Source organism: Lycorma delicatula, chromosome 1 (genome assembly GCF_047948215.1).
Source record: "Lycorma delicatula isolate Av1 chromosome 1, ASM4794821v1, whole genome shotgun sequence".
Taxonomy (NCBI): domain Eukaryota; kingdom Metazoa; phylum Arthropoda; class Insecta; order Hemiptera; family Fulgoridae; genus Lycorma; species Lycorma delicatula.
Window position 1 is genome coordinate 108,180,226 of NC_134455.1, and position 16,923 is coordinate 108,197,148.

At 29.9% G+C, this 16,923-nt stretch overlaps 1 protein-coding gene across 9 annotated transcripts in view; it reads left to right on the plus strand.

Annotated features, from left to right (window-relative positions):
- Nucleotides 1-11,147: 11,147 nt before the first annotated feature.
- The window catches only part of LOC142320913 (serine/threonine-protein phosphatase 6 regulatory ankyrin repeat subunit A-like), a 180,538-nt gene continuing 174,762 nt past the window's right edge, over nucleotides 11,148-16,923 (plus strand). For 4 of the 9 annotated variants that reach the window (XM_075358932.1, XM_075358939.1, XM_075358953.1 and 1 more), the window contains exon 1: nucleotides 11,148-11,368. The gene's annotated coding sequence lies outside the window, so the exon portion shown is untranslated. The remainder of the gene's footprint in view (nucleotides 11,369-16,923) is intronic. The other 5 variants (XM_075358899.1, XM_075358915.1, XM_075358922.1 and 2 more) reach the window with 2 other exon arrangements.

Genomic DNA, 16,923 nt, shown 5'->3' on the forward strand with positions numbered 1-16,923 from the left:
ATAATTTAAATAAATACATAAAATAATATTGAACTAAAAGGAGAATATACTAAATAAACATTGATTATTCAATTAATTATTCAAAATGTGGTTAACAAAAATTATTTGAGCACACATTTTAAATAGACTTTAAATGATGATTCAGAAAATTTAAGGTTTTGTTAAAATATTTTTAATTAATATTTATTTTAAAAATCATTAACAGGAATAATTTGGTATGGGATATTACTTCAGATGAAAATATACGCAACCATAATAAATATGTAATAATGATGATGAAAGCTTATTGTTTTATTAAATGCTTCTAAACAAAAGAGTATGGTTGGATTTTTTTGCAGTCAAAATCAATTTGATGATCATGACCCAAAGAGAATTTGCCATCTAATAAAATGCCTAGAAATTTTGTATTTGGGCAGTAGAAATATTATAGTTAGTTTTAATGGGGATGATATCCATGCGATTAATGTTTTTACATCTATCTGAAAGCACAATTCAAGTGTTTTATTGACCTTTTCAGATCATGTAGCCATTAAACTGGCTCTGTGCGGCGTCAGTTTTAAAACAAAATCATTTTATATGGGATCTAAGTCGGTTATTTTTTTTATATTCACAAAGGAATCAGTTTTATTATAAAATTTGAACGACGTTTATACGATGTAAAATGTTTTATTTAGACTAGAAAGAATATGACCATTTTTTTCTCAGAAATGTGCTTGTGTGTGTGTGTGTGACTAGTGTATTATAATTGCTATGAGGGTTACGGATTTATTTATTATTTACAAAAATTGCTTATTGTATTAGCAGCATAACGATGTATTGAAACACATAATAAATTATGTTATACGACACACACAAAAAAAAGGAATTTGTGGTCATAAATATGTCACTTTTATTTCAGGTCTAATATATCTTTTCTGACAAAAGATATCGGCAAATATGAAACGCATAACGATTCGTAATGAATAACAGTATACAGTAAAAATGGTTTTTTGTCAATCTGAATAGTCTTTTAAGTGGTGGGAATTTTTATAAAACGTAGTTTATGAATCTACTTTCAGTTAACATATGTTACTTTATTGTGTGAGGACGAGTACACGCAACTATTACATGCGTACAACTACAGTAAGTTCTTACTATCGCATACCGTTGTTCCGTTGGTAATATATTATTTCATTATTTTTTTCAAAATTACATCGGTTTTTTTTTTATTCAGTGCAATTTTTTTCACATATTGGGCGTTTTTTTAAATTTGTGATTTTTTTTTATTTGCCGTAATTTTTTTTTATCCAGACAATGAATGACAAACAGATTAGGTTTGCTCTTGACGAAGGACTTTCAGATTATGACGAAAATGACAGTGACGACCTTGAGGGCTTGGACGACATCAAAAATACTGAAATTAGGGGTATTGAGTTTTCGGAACCGCATCTCCTGAATTTTAGTAGCGACGATGATGATCCAGGTCATTCGAGTAGTGATACTGACACGGAACAGAAAATAAATGTAGCTGGTTCAGTTCTACATCCACCTGCTGAAGTAAATGGTAATCTATTTCATGAAATCCATTATCGTTCTCCAGTGCAGTTGGATGTTGAAATGCAACCAGCTGTTGTTTCCTCTCCAAGATGAGGAACTTGACACGGCGGAGTTACAAGAAAATCCAACTGACCGGGCCCAAAATGACGAAACAGTTACAGATGACGAAGGTTACGAGTTGGAAGGTCGTCTGCCGGTTCTTGGAAATCCCTGGTTAGTTTGTACCGATAGGTGTAAATATGACACACTAAACAGTTTGCCTTTTGCGGGTCCGGAACCAGGTGCATTTGTAAAGAATCCTGACCTTTTGGCTAAATCCGCTCCTCGTAAGAGAGGTCGACCTAACAAGCGTCGTTGGAATTTACAGAATGTGCCTGAATATATTCCTGATCCCCGTATTCATGGGCAGACGCCGTTTGCCGTATTTATGTTGTTTTTTGGGTCTATCCTTGAAAAAGTAACATTACAAACTAATTTGTATTTTCAAAGCCGTAGACCTGATGGACCATTACCTAAGGACAGAATTCAAAGTGACGTTAGTCTTGATCAGATGAAACGTTTCTTTGCAATCATCCTGGAAATGGGTCATACTGTAAGACACACTTTACAAGAATACTGGTCAACTGACGAGGTTTCCCATATCGCATGGTTTGGGAATACATTACCAAGAACTGTCTTTCTTCATATTTTGAAGTATTTACACTTCACTAACCAGGATCCACCGATAGAATCAGAAATGCAAACTGGTAACTATGACCGTCTCTGGAGAGTATGCGAAATATTTGAAATTGCGCGTCAGAAATCTCATGAACTCTGTTATCCACGTTTCATCATCTCCTTCGGGATTTTCTGCACGAGGATGTAAGAAATCGTGAATTGTTAGGTCTTGAAAGTTGTGAAGCAAGACATTTTCCTAAATGTGAGGGAACAAACAGTTTTAGACAATGCGTTGTGTGCTCGACAAACGGCATTTGCGTAAGATCAGTTTGGAGGTGTGTGGCTTGTGAGGTACCACTCTGCATCGACGGATGCTTTCTCGTGTATCACACATGCCAAAATATCACCAACTAGAAGTAAGTGCTTTTTATTTATAAATTTATTACTTCATTTTATTTGTTTAGGTTATTTATTATTTGTCATCTATTTCATTCTTTTGTTTTTTTTGGGGAATCTCCCATATAGCGATTTTTTTTTTGTGTTAGGGTAAAAACTAGTGCGCGCTCGTAATTTCTTATTTTATATATATAATATATATTACGATTTTATATACATAGTAACATAAAAAATACTTGTTGTTTGTACCGAATAGCTTGTAATTACTGGAGTAATTATTTATGCGTTTCACATGAACTTTATTACCCCCCCCCCTGCGTATAATAGCAATATCCTGTTGTAAAAAAAACTTTTTTCACGTAATAAATGCACTTAGGAAGTCTTATAATATTTAAAAAAATTTTTACATTATATGTAACGCTAAGAAAAAATAAATAACTATAAAAATTTCTCAAAACTGATATGCTAATTAATCTGTGATTTATGAGACGGGGTTTTCATCATATTTTGCCCAACTTTCAACCGATTTGCTTGAAAGGATTTTTTTTTAAATCAGCAAACTATGTTTCATATAAAAAAAAAAAAATTCGCTAATTAAAAATGCTGTAGAAATGCGCCAAAAAAATTCTGCAATTAAATTATCGTAATTTTTGTACGGTTCAATTTTTTGTTTGTTACAGACATAAAAAGTATCCAATCGTAACATTTTTGTTTTTGTCAGAATCTGTTAAATCTCGCTAATATATTGTAATATTTTGAAATTTTTTTCACAAGAGGGTAGCATAAGACTATGAAGGGAGGCAATCAGATACCAACATATTTTCGCAGAGCATTGTGATGGGAGAAGGTTTTAAAGTTAGATGGTTACAATCCAGCCATATAATAGTTTTTTGAACTGCTATTGTAGAATTTTCAAGTCCTTTTAATCTTTGGATATAGATGTAAATGTCATCTATGTAGAGTGTAACAATGATTGGTTAAAATTTTAAGGTAGAGCATTTACAAGCACCAAGAAAAGCAAAGAAATGAGGAATTTTCCCTGTAGCATTCTGTATTCTGCATTTTATAGTAAGGATCTACATTTTGAATGTTTACTGTTATTAAAAGATGAAATTTCTACCACCTGTTTTTGATAGGTAAGGAGGGATGCCATTAACAGATGGTAGCATTCTTCTGACACAATCATAACTAAGTTTATATCAATAAGAAATGCAGAACTGAACCAAATGCTTTATTGAGATAGCAAAAAACTAAAAATTAAATCTTCTTGTTAGCACTATTTAAAATATTTTCTAGAATCTCGGAAATGGCTGTAAGTAGATTTTCCTAAAACTATACTGAAGGTTTGTCAATGTGTTATGCATAAAAAAATTTTTTTCATCATTTTTCAAAAACTTTAAAAAATATGATTATAAGGATATTAGCCTAAAGGGATAATCACATTATTAGCATAAAGGGATAATCACACAATTCCATGAGGGCTGTTCAGTTGTAGGAAACATTTTCATTTTCATTGTTGTTATACAATAACCTTTTTGAAGTATAATCTAAGTTTGGAAAAAAATGAAATTTTTTTTAGATTTTCAGGAATCTAAAAAACACCTGAAAATCTAAACAAAAAAGATTTTCAGGTGTTCAAAAACACGAATAAAGATATGATTTTATCTTTGGCTAAAGGTTCAGTTTTATAAATATCTTGAAAGGGTTATTTGATAATTCAAATTTAGTGGTATGGTGGGGGTCTAATATACTGCTTTAAAATTGAGAAACTTTATTGAACTGGAAGATTTTCAAAGATTTGTATTAAAAGATAATTTAGTTTACTGATTAATACATCAGATTATATGGTTTATTTGGAAAGTTAAATCAATTTGTTTTTTTGCTAAAACATAAGACTTCATTGTTATTACATTTTAAACACCTTAATCTCCCTGAACAAGATTTCTGTTAAAATATTTTTATATTAATGAGAAATATGCTCGGATTAATAAGAAATTATTAAATTTGTATCGTAGTACAGTTGAGATAGATCAGGTGGCTTCTGTTGAGTGAAAACATGTGGAAAAACTGGGGAGGATTAATACTCATACACAGAAGTGATGACGTCTATAATAAACGTCTGGAGAGGGCTAATATAGCACAATTTCATTCTGTTTATTCTAAGTTGAATGTAGACGAGGAAATAGGAAATTATATTAATTACAGTAACAAACACAATTTTACTGGCATGATTTTCAAGACAAGAGGACTCGAGCATGGTTTGGGAAGAGAGTACAATACATATTAGGTGTTGTGGGGAGCAGAAGAATATTCTGCATTTTTTGGGGTATTTGTTTCGGATATGAGAATTGTTTTAATGCTAGTTCAATAATTGGGGTTTGAATATCGACATTGCGATAGAATTCGTTTATTGCAACTAGAGAAACTTCAATAGGACACGATTCTTTCTTTTAAACAGAAAGTTTAATTATTATAATATTAAATACTGTAATCTAATTTTTAGTACCATTTGAGGATGAAATACTGATAATTTACTTTTGATTAAGCCAGAAGATACAAAATCTAATTTTCGTTTTATTCTGTAATCGAAGAACAAATTTCGGAGATAAAACAATTAAAAAAACATATTTTGTTTGAACACAGATTACTGTAGCAAAATTAATCAACTAGAAATATTACTCTTTCCTGTGTTGCCAGATCTGGTAATTCCTACTAACTACACTACACTGACAAAAATAATTTTTGTTTCCTAGCCTGTGATACATGATTTTAATCTGTTTTTGATCCTGAAAACGAACTCAGAATCTTTCTATCATTCATCATTTTTGAAAAATGTCTAAATTTTAATTAAAGAACTCTTCATTTTTCAACGTATAGTTAGCATTTTAAGTTCCTATATTGTATTTTGTTAGCTCATTTTTTATTGTTTAATTTTCTTAACATAATTTGTAAGCTATAAATAAACAATACTAGACAAAGAATTAAATCATACCATAGTCACACATGACTTCATATCTAATACTGGTGAGCCATCATGGACAAGATTAATGTCTGTGCAGGTCAAAACATGTAGCTGAAAACACAGCTATGTGTTTGTATTAAGTACTGGATTCAGGAATGAATTAATTTTCTTCAGTTTTATTGCTGTCTTAAGTTTGTTAATAGTGCAGTGTCATAATGCCTCGAAATTGTGTAAATGATGTGGATCATTGCCTTGAGTCCTCTTGCTTATTGTTATGTATGTGGTGAGTTTACCATAAGTTCAAATAGAAAAAACATTTTACCTTTAATTAAAAAGGCGTATCATTTGTACTTGCAGTGTAAAATTGGTGACCAGGATAAGACATGGGCTCCTCATATAATATGCACCTGTATATTTAAAAGGATGGCTGAAAGTTACATGGAAGGCTTTGCCATTTGGTGTACCTGTGGTTTGGCATAAACCGAAGGATCATGTAACCGATTGTTACTTTTGTTTAATAAGTGTGACTGGAATATCCAAAAAATTAAGCATTCTGTAAAATATCCTTCATTGCAATCAGGCCTGTACTTCACAGTGAAATTATTCCAGTCCTGAGCCACCTGTGAATGCATGTTTTGAAAGCAGCGATGAAGAATCAGGCAGTACTAAAGAAGACAACAATGATTTTGATTTTGAATTATCTTGCAATAAGCCACATCTTATATCAGAAGGTGAATTAAATGACTTGGTCAGGGATTTGAATTTATCAAAAATCAAGCTGAACTGTTAGCATCAAGACTGCATGGTAGGAATTTACTTCAAAAAAATACAAAAATTTTGGGCTTTCGAAGCGGGCAAAAAGAACTTAATCAGTTAGAACTAATGAAAAATTTTGTAAAAGCAATGAAGAAGAATTTTTGTACATCAGGCAGAAATTTCCAAATGTAAGTGAAGGAAAAATTAAAGAAGGAATATTTGTTGGTCCCCAAATAAGAGAGTTGGTCAAAGATGATGTATTTAACTCAATGTTAAATAATGTAGAAAGTGCAGCTTGGGCTCCATTTAAAGATGTTTGCAAAAATTTTCTCGGCAAAATAATCCAGCAATTACCACAACATTATTAATCAACTTCTTACTTCATACAGAGCTATGGCATGTAATATGTCTTTGAAAATACATTTTCTCCACTCACATCTGGATTTTTTCTCAGTCAACCTCGGAGTCATAAGTGATGAACACGGTGAACGTTTCCACCAAGACATTTCTGTGATGGAAAGCCGCTGTAAAGGGAAATGGAATACTAACATGCTAGCCAATTACTGTTGGACATTAATTTGGGATGTGCCTGAGCCTTTTACAAAATAAAAGCATCAGCAAAATCATTGTAACACAAGTCTGGCCATGCAAAATTATAAATTTTTCAGATTTTAACTTTTTTTTTTGAAGCGTAATTTATTTAAAACTAAGGGTGATAGAAAAATTGTATTTAAAGATTTGTAATATACACAAAAAATCAATTCAAGAAATGGTATTACACTTAGAGAAGCATTAATTTTTTTTTTTTGTCTGTGTGTGTTATGAAACAAAATAAATTCTTTAACTTATTAGAAGTAATAGATTGGCTGTATATGTTTATTGACATAATTTTTTTTTTTCTGAAGAGATGATACTTTCATATTTTGTTAATGCTAAAATACATCTTTTTCTTGTTGGGGATATGGCACCTGAGATGGAATGTGGCTTAATTTGAATAAAACTCCTTTAACTTTAATTAACTTAACTAAACTTTAATTAATTTTGGAATCTTTATCTTTACTGACAAATCTATCAGAAATATCTATGAGTTATTAATAAATTTGATTACATACTTAGAGCTTGCACTCATATTTGTTGAATATCAATGTAAGTTGTATGATTTCATTTACAAATGTATAAAACCTAGATCAACTATTTAAAAATTATGGTCTCGACTAATTATTGAGGTAGACTATAAAATGATGACTTTAAGAAGCAGTGCCTCTAAGTAGTGACTGAGAGGTACCTTCCTCATCTCCTGGTGACATCAGTGGATATTATTTTTTTCTCTAATCTGTCTTTCAACTGCATATTAATTCTACATTAGTCAAATGGAGATATTTGAAAGATAGAACGTATCAGTTGGGGAAACCAGAAATGCAGGAAGAGTGGAAGGAAAGATAGTAAGTTTGAGCCTTTCAACAGTTCAAACAAAAGATGAAGCTCATTAAATTGACAGAAAATTATGCAAAAACATGTTCAAACATGTTTCCAGGCAATCCTGAGAATATTATTTAAATAATTGTTGGCCTATGTGGTAATCTTCAAATGTATGTTATTATTCATTTGTAAGAAGGTTGTTTAAGTTACCCAAAACCTAATTAGTTAACTAATAAATTTCTTTATTTACACTTGCTTCTAATACATCTTTTATTTTGTACATTGATGGTTTTAGGCCAAGGTTAGTTTCTTTTCTTTGAATTGTTAATAGTAATTACTATTAAATATTTTTAATACAATTAGTGAAGGAAATGAAAACGGGCACAAAATTGTCAGACTGCATTATTTTTGTAACCCACTTTAATAATTTCAACCATATTTCAGCTGTTTATCACCAATTTGAGCAAAAGAGGGGTCATTATTTTATAATAAAAAACTTAAGATTTTATCTAATAAAACTAACATTTACAGAGCTGATTCAGTCCCTTAAGTTTGGCCAAAACTCTGAGGATATTCTTTGTATGTTATTAATTGTTCACATTGTCTTGTATTGTTATGGTACATTAAGATGGTATTACATATTTATGTCTTTATACATATATAAGAATTATATTCAGTGTTATGTAAAACTGTTCAAATGAATCATTTCTTAAGACTTTTAACTAGAAAAGATAAAAATAGCTTTGAGTTTCATATTTTTATTATTTGATACTAAGTGAATCATTGACAGCTTTAAGGATGATGTGCTATTAACTATTATACAATGATATTCTGGATAAGTTACTCTTATTTCACTTATTTGTCTGATTCAGATGTAACCAACATCGAGTATGGATGTTTGGAGATACATACACACAAGAGCTCTCTAGAAAGTAGTTACATTTTTGTTATAAGAAAATACAACAGCTGTTGGAAAAAAAAATTATTATATACAATTCAAAAGTACATTCTTAAACTCTTTTCTATGTAGTTGCCAAATATACTGAGACACTTCAAATTTGTGGGTGATTTTTTATCCCTTCATCAAAAAACTATGCCACCTGATTTTTCAGCCACTCACTGGAGTCCCTCATTATCATCAAAACACTTAGTTACCAGCCAGTTTTTCATGTAAGGGAACAAATCATAATCACTCGCTGCCAAATCTGAGTTGTAAGCCAGTATGATTGAAAATTTCCCATTCAATTTTTACCAAAAGTTCCTGAGAATGGGTTGCCATTTATAGACTTACTTTATCATGGATGAAGAAAAATCCCACAAGTCAACATGCTGTGTTGCTTTTTTGGATATCATAGCTTTACTAGGGTCTCACAATATATTTCTACATTGCTTTGCAGTGCTCCATGAATTCAACAAAAATTACCCCTTTTCTGTCCCAGAAAACTGTAACCATCATTTCTCTTGTTCAATTTTTCCACTGATTTTTTTTTTTTTGAAGTGCATGTAGATTGTTTTGTTTCAACATTTGAATATGAGAATTTCATTACGTATGAATTTATTAACTAGTACCTCACCTTTGTGTCACAGGCCTCAAGAAAAGGCAAGCATAAGCATTTCCATACACTTGTGTTGTGGAAGAAATCTTCAAAAGAACACTTAAGACTTAATGGTAACCCAGGTTTTTCGCCAAAACATGCAAAAGAATATGTGAAATCTTTGGCAAAGTTTTTTGCCAAATGAAATTAATAACTGATCTCGCTTCACAACTGGTATTATTTTCTTCAGCGGCACACATTTTAAACACAAAAAATCAAGATGTGTCAGCCCTCCACATAGTACAGCTTGATGCTTCAAGTTAGCAATGACCACAAAGATGGTGTTGCTACTCCCCACTCCTACACAAACAGCGAGTTGTAAATTACTTTCTGAATAGCCCTCATGCATAAATCCAATCCTTCCAGAAAGGTAAGAATCTTTGTACATGTTTTACAAAAAAAGGGGGGGGGGAGAATTTATGTGAATAAACTATAAAGTAATGCCATCTTTTATTAAAACAGACATCAGCCAATTTCAGTGATTTACTTCTCAATTCAGAATAACCAAGACAGTTATTCTTTTACTGCAGATTCAGCATTTAAATTTGTTAGTGTAATATTGCATAACTAACTTGGTAATTCCTAATTATTTATGCATTTACTAAAATGAACAGTTAAATTTTTTTCATATCTTCTAGTTTCTGCCAGCTTGAATGTTTATCTCGTTTGCTAGAAACACTTTTATAAAATCAAATACTTCTATTTTCATTTCAAATTCTATGGGTTTTTGCAAATTTCTACAAGCAATATCTTAATTTAATGTACCTATTTTTATGTCTGTATTTGATTAATGTTAACTTTCATTAAAGTTAATTTTAACTAACCATTATTCAGTTCAATTTAGTGGTAAAATTCGTTCTTCACAAATTTCGGTTAGCTTTATTACTTTATCAAGGTATTATATTTCATGGAAATAGCAGTAAGTACATAATTATGTACAATTTGGTAGTATTGCATATTAGTTTTATAACAGTTTTAAAAAAAAAAGATTCCATGTTACTGCATTTCAAAAGAAAATTTAACAGAAATAATGCATTAAAATAATTAAACAGTGTGTAATAATTTAGACTGTGTAATTCACGGATCTGGAAATGATGACGGTCGCTTCGTAGATCTTCACAGACTATGGTGCCACCACCTCACTAAAGGAATAATCTTCTTAACCCATCGGGTTGGTCTAGCGGTGAACGCGTCTTCGCAAATCAGCTGATTTCGAAGTCGAGTTCCAGCGTTCAAATCCTAGTAAAGGCAGTTACTTTTATGTGGATTTGAATGCTAGATCGTGGATACACGTATTCTTTGGCGGTTGGGTTTAAATTAACACATTTCAGAAATGGTCGACCTGATACTGCACAAGACTAGATTTCACTTACAGTCATACATATCGTCCTCTGAATTCCTGAGGCTATGCAGGAAAAAAACAGGATTAATCTTAGACGATCGTCTGAAGCCTATAATTAGCGCTAAACTTTCAAATGGTTTTATAGTGAACTACAATAATTAACTTCGATGAAGCACAAAGCTGATAGGCTGTCAAATTCGTTAAAAACTCTCACACCTTTCTTTTAGTTCTTTGTATTTTATTTGAATTATGATTATTCATTTGAAAGTGTACGTTTAATTCATATGAGAAAATTAATTTGGTATATAAATATATAATTTTATTTTATAATACAGAACGCTTTTTTTAATTTTTTAGATTTTTTGCCAGCATCTGCATTTTGTATTCTAAATGTTGCTGCAATTGACATACAGTGAATTATTTGGTTTTGAAATGTACTTTGAAGAACTATTAAATTAGCATTGTGGAGTTATAGTTTTAGACTGTGGTTAGGAACTCATTCCATCATCTAAGTCGGAACGCAGCATTTATGTCTGCTTCCAGGTTGAGTTACGTTCATTGGTGCGCTATTTTATAAATGTTTTTTTGTGTGTAGTCGGTAGCATTTTTTTTGGTAACACTTATGTTACTATAGTACGGTTAAGATTTTTTTATTTTTGGTTTTAAATATGTGACAAATATTTATTTGTGATAAAGAGAATTATAGTAAGTAATAGGTTAACTAGTTAATTTATTAGGAAACTGTAGATTTGTTTAAGTTTTGAACTAATTAAGCCTGTTTAGGTACAGATTGATATTGTGATTGTAGTACTTTTCTGTTATTCCCAATTTATTTATTGAAATTTGTCTAATATTGAACCACTGCGGATAACGGAATAACTTACCGTACCCATGTTACCCTTCCTTTCAAACGTAGGTTGTTTTTAATTGTGCCGTAGTCATTGTTAATTTGATCCTGAATAGAAAACTCTTAAAATATTTTTAAAAATTGTAGTGCTTTGTTACCAATCGTCGCAATTTAACCATTTAAGGTATGAATTGTCTTATTTGCATTGTTTCTTACTGTTGAGAAACGTTTTTAAAAATTGACTAGTTATGTGGGTTAGAAACTGCTACAGTTGTCATTACCTAGTAGTGTGTATATTCCATGCATTATCTTATTTTTAGAGTTAAAAGTTATGTCTCATTTTACTTTTTTACAAATCATTTGAATATCTGCTTATATCCACCTTATCGTCATTTTAATAAATTATTATTAGATTTAAGAGAGCAATTGTTAATTTTTTTTACTTTTTTCTGTTTTATCTAAAGTTTTTCTGAATATAGGTATGTGTACCCTTCCTGATACCGATCTGTTCAAGGATATTAATTTAATGTGTGAGAAAAATGATAATGGAAGTTTTAAAAAGCAAAGAATATAAACTGATAAGTATTGAATGGTGAAAATGATGAAAAATCTAGTTGTTTGAAGTAAAAACAAATTAAATTTATTTATTATTTTTGTAAGTAGTGTAAAGAATGTCTTAAGAACTTGTATCATAATTCTTTCAATTGTTGCTTTTGTGGCCTCTTCAGTGACTGGTGCTGCTGTTTTCACTCAATAATAGCTGATATTAGTTTCATTGAGTTATAAAGACGATGTATTTAAAATGTGATTGGTGTGTTAGATTAAGTTGTGTCTTCATTTAGTGTACCATGTGTAAATTTCATTATATGTTTGTGGCCCTTGCAAATTCATTTGTCAAGTTATGGCTTTTTGTGTTCGTGATTTTTATCTGTGAAGTAGTTAATTATTGACTGTGTTGCTGTGAAGTATTTTGTTCAATATACTCTGATTCTTTATATTTAACTGTAAAGTTTAGTCTGTGATTATTTTATGTATGCATATTAATAATTATTGTTTTTTGTTGTTCAGTATGATGACATTAATTATTGATTTGAACATAATTAATTTTGGGACTTCTCCATCACAAAAAAGCAGATTTTCAAAATATTCTGGCAAACAACACATTTAAAACATCTTAAGCCACCCAACATTATAACTAAAATTTGGATTTGATCTAGCCTTCTGAAAAATAAACATAACATAACCAACAAAAAAATAAACAATGCCTGTAGAATACATAAATTGAATAGCTCTGACAGCACAGTATAAACGTTGAATGAACAAAAACAGCTTCAAAGTTATAACTAGTTTAAAAAGCAGTTAGCCATCACAATCTATTTATGGCTACCATCTTTAATTACATACTTACTGCGTTTGATGTGAATCACAAGACTAGTAAAATTGATGTTTTACATTTACATACTTACACTAATTTTATAAAATTCACAAATGCATTTTACAATTTGAATTTTTTGTAAAGTATTTTTGTATCATGTCATTGGAATATGTAGTAATATGTAAAGTGAATATTTGATTTTGTTTCTTATTATTATACAGAATAGTTATAAACAAAAATAAGTTTAAAAGTAAAATTGGGGAAAAAAGTTAAATTTTCTAAAATCATAACAGTTTTTAATTAGTTATAAATACATATGAGGACATATTGTTTAAAATCTAAATAAATTATGATTTAAGTAATAAATAATAAATAAATTAGTGTTTCAATAGTGATTATAGAGAAAAATGTAAATGAAAGAAATTGATTCTCTACTGAACAGATAAAAAATAATTCTACTTTAGTAATTTTTCTTATCAAGTTGAATGAGTGAATGATTATGCTAGTTTTAATCTATCATAGAATAAAACTTACCATACTCTTAAAATCATTTGTTGAAATATTCTTTCTGCTTACTGACATTTTCTTCACCATGAGACTATTTGGTCTTTCTGTTTTATGTGAGCACTACTCCAGAAGCACTGCGTGCTTTACAGCATCAGTGTGTTTCCAAAATGGACCCATGCCCATTAAATAAATTATTATCACGCAATTATTTATAAATATTTAATAAATAAGTTATTCTGTTGATTGTACTGACATATTGTTATGCTAATAAAAAAATTCTATCCCTACTTTCTATTTAGTTTACATAATTTTTTGATAGTTTATTACAAATGAACATTAGAGAATATTCCCTCATAGTAGTTTAGTAAGTTAACAAACGTATCAATGGTTCTCCATTGTATATGTGCTTTTAGTATTTAGAAGTGTAGGGAAACAAACATCTACTGGAAACTTAAACAAGAAAACATTCATTCATGGTGTATGCACTAAAACATGTGATTTTTTATCTTGGAAAATAGTTTTCCTCTATTGAATCTATAACTATAACCAATTATCTTTTGGTTTTTACATTTCCATTTCTAACAGAGATGTTTATTTCAAAATACAAACATTTTGTACAGCCTTCATTTTAGACATTTTTATTATTTTAATTGTAACAATAGTTAAAGATTCTGCCTCTACTACTGTATTCATTTCAGACATCCGGCTATAGGAAGATTTCTTTTACTGCATGTGGTCTTGTCTCCCAGCAATGGGAATGCCTTTTTTACTTTTAGAGTCATCTGCTGGACCACATTATATTATTCCTTTTAAGTTGTTGCTTCCTCATAGAATTATAATAGTACAGTTTGGTTATGCCTTGACAGGGAGCTGTGTAATAAGTAGATGATTTTTCCTTACATGAGGGACCAAAATCACATAATAAAATAGGAACATTTTATAAATAGATTCAGAGATTTTTATGAACAGATTCTACTTCTGGCTGTAAAAATGCATTTTATTATTATTTGAAAATAAATTGTATTCCATAAATTGAAAAAAAGGATAAAATTATTTGATAATAGTAATATTACTTTCTCGCCTAGCACTATAGCTTTAGAAGGGAAAGTATTGTAATTGGTCCAATTTGGACATATGCGGTATTGTAATTTGTTCAGTTTGAACATATGCGGTTTTCACCAGATCTTTACATTTTGACATACAAAGGAACCCAAAAACCAGATGGAAATGCTCTCATGTACCTATGTGTGTTTGGTGTTTCACACCTTATATTTCCAGAAGCACTCGACTGATTTTGACCAAACTTGGTCAGATTACTTCTATATATGGGGCATTGGTGTCATTAATTTTTCAACTTAAAAGGTCACAAAGGTGAGGCTGGTAGAGCAAGGTCACCCTCAGTATCTCAAGATTTTGCCTAATTAAGGTCTTATTTTTGTTAGGCACATTTGTTTTAAAAATAATATTTCCAAAAAAAGTTTTGCAAAATTGTACCCTCACCCCAAAAAAAGCTCTAAATGAATGAGTGGCTAAGTGGGTATAATGCGTCATTAGTATCTCCTTTCACCACAAGGAGCGCTAGTACTGACATACAGCTGCTATGTTGTAATGTCACAGGTGAGTGGTAGATCAAATAAATGAATAATATTTAAAGTAAAAAAGTATTTAAAGTGGCCACTAGCACTGTCATACCCACGCGAAAGAAATATGATGTGCGCACTTGCTTGTTACAATCATTGAGTTAAATAAACAAAAAAATATTATATTTAAATAGAATTATAAATATTTTAAATTAAGTTGTGTGTATATGTAAGCATATATCAGAAAAACCCGCATGGCAGGAAAGTCCCACAACTCTGTTGTTGGCTTTTTTTTATATCATGTAATTATGTGAGAAACAGTATTTAACAAAAAAATATAAATTAGTAGTAATTGAAATATATATTATATATTTCTTAAAATATTAAATTTTATTAACACAGTGGCCAATATGTTGATGAATTGATTGAATATTCAAAAAATTATATATATATATATATATATATATATATATATATATATAACTTGTAAATTTTATATAACAAATTTTATATAACTTGTACATTTGTGTGATTTGTTGGGGATATATTTCGTGAAGGTCAATCCATCTCATAGTGATATCATGGGTTGGAATGATATCATTAGATAAGCAAGCTATTTTAAAATATTTAAAATTTTTTGTTAACGGTAGTGGGTGTATGTTAGAAAGCTGTCATCATGTTCAAGATTATTGTTGTAATGTAGGCAAGTCAAAAGAAAAATTAATTATTGGCATCACTGTTAAAATTAAAGCCCTAGACAAACTCACACCTACAGATGTCTCCACTAATCTTATTCATGATCAAAACTAATGAAAAGTTTTATTTTTATTAGGGTGGTCTGTATTTTCTTCTGGTATGTGCTTCATTGTAAGTTTCTGTTCTACAAATTGGTTTGTTTTAGCTATTATTAAGTAGTGATCACTTCATCAATTAGAACTTGTTTATAACAATCTAATTCAGTTTTATTCACTAGAATTTCATACTGTTCACATGAATATTCCGAAAAGTCTGGGTTGTGATTTTTTTATGTTATATCATGAGTGGATATGTTTGTCAGGGCTGTCATGATCAGCAATAAACACAGTCTCAGTAGTAGAATTTCAAGGATGGTTTTTGATAAATGATAGCATCACTATTTGCATTGCCATTGATGATGATGATGTTTAAGGTAAATTTTTAATTTATAAAGGAATCACTAGAAAATTGTTTTGAATCATTATCACCATTTGCATTATAAGTCATGCAATTTCAAGGGTTATTTGCACCAATTTCTGACCATTAATTTCTATTAGAATATTAAATAACAAAACTAGAAAATTAAACAATAATGCTTAAAAGTAGCACATGGACAATATTGTTTACAGTCTTAATGACAATAACATGATCAAGTAGTTTCACAATACTAATACTGAAGTAAAATTACAGATTCATGTGAAGGAGAATTGATAAATGATTACGAATATAATTTTTATATTAATTCCTTTTTTATAATTTTTATATTAAGAAGAATGAGTAGAAAATACACCTTCACTTAGAATAGATTGAATATTTATTGGAATAATATTTAGTTGAAGGTAATTTGATATGACTAGAAAAAACTATGTTATCGATACGTGATAGTTATGAAAGAGATGAATCATAAAAGTAGTTTCTAAAATGAAATTATAAACTGAAAATATACAGAACATACTTGTATCAACATTCATTATACTATAGCCTTTTCATAGTTAATAGACTTGTAAGAAGCATTTTGTTCATTATGCAGGAAAACTGTTGATACAATTAATAATTACAGTTTGTTTCCTAACCCGAGAGACTGAAATGTAAAACATCCAAAATATATGTTGGAGGTGTTGTGATTGTAGTAACGTTCATGACTATCAATACAAAGGATTCACTGATAAAGGAATTGCTAGAAAAAAGTTTAGAATCATCACTAATTTTATTACTT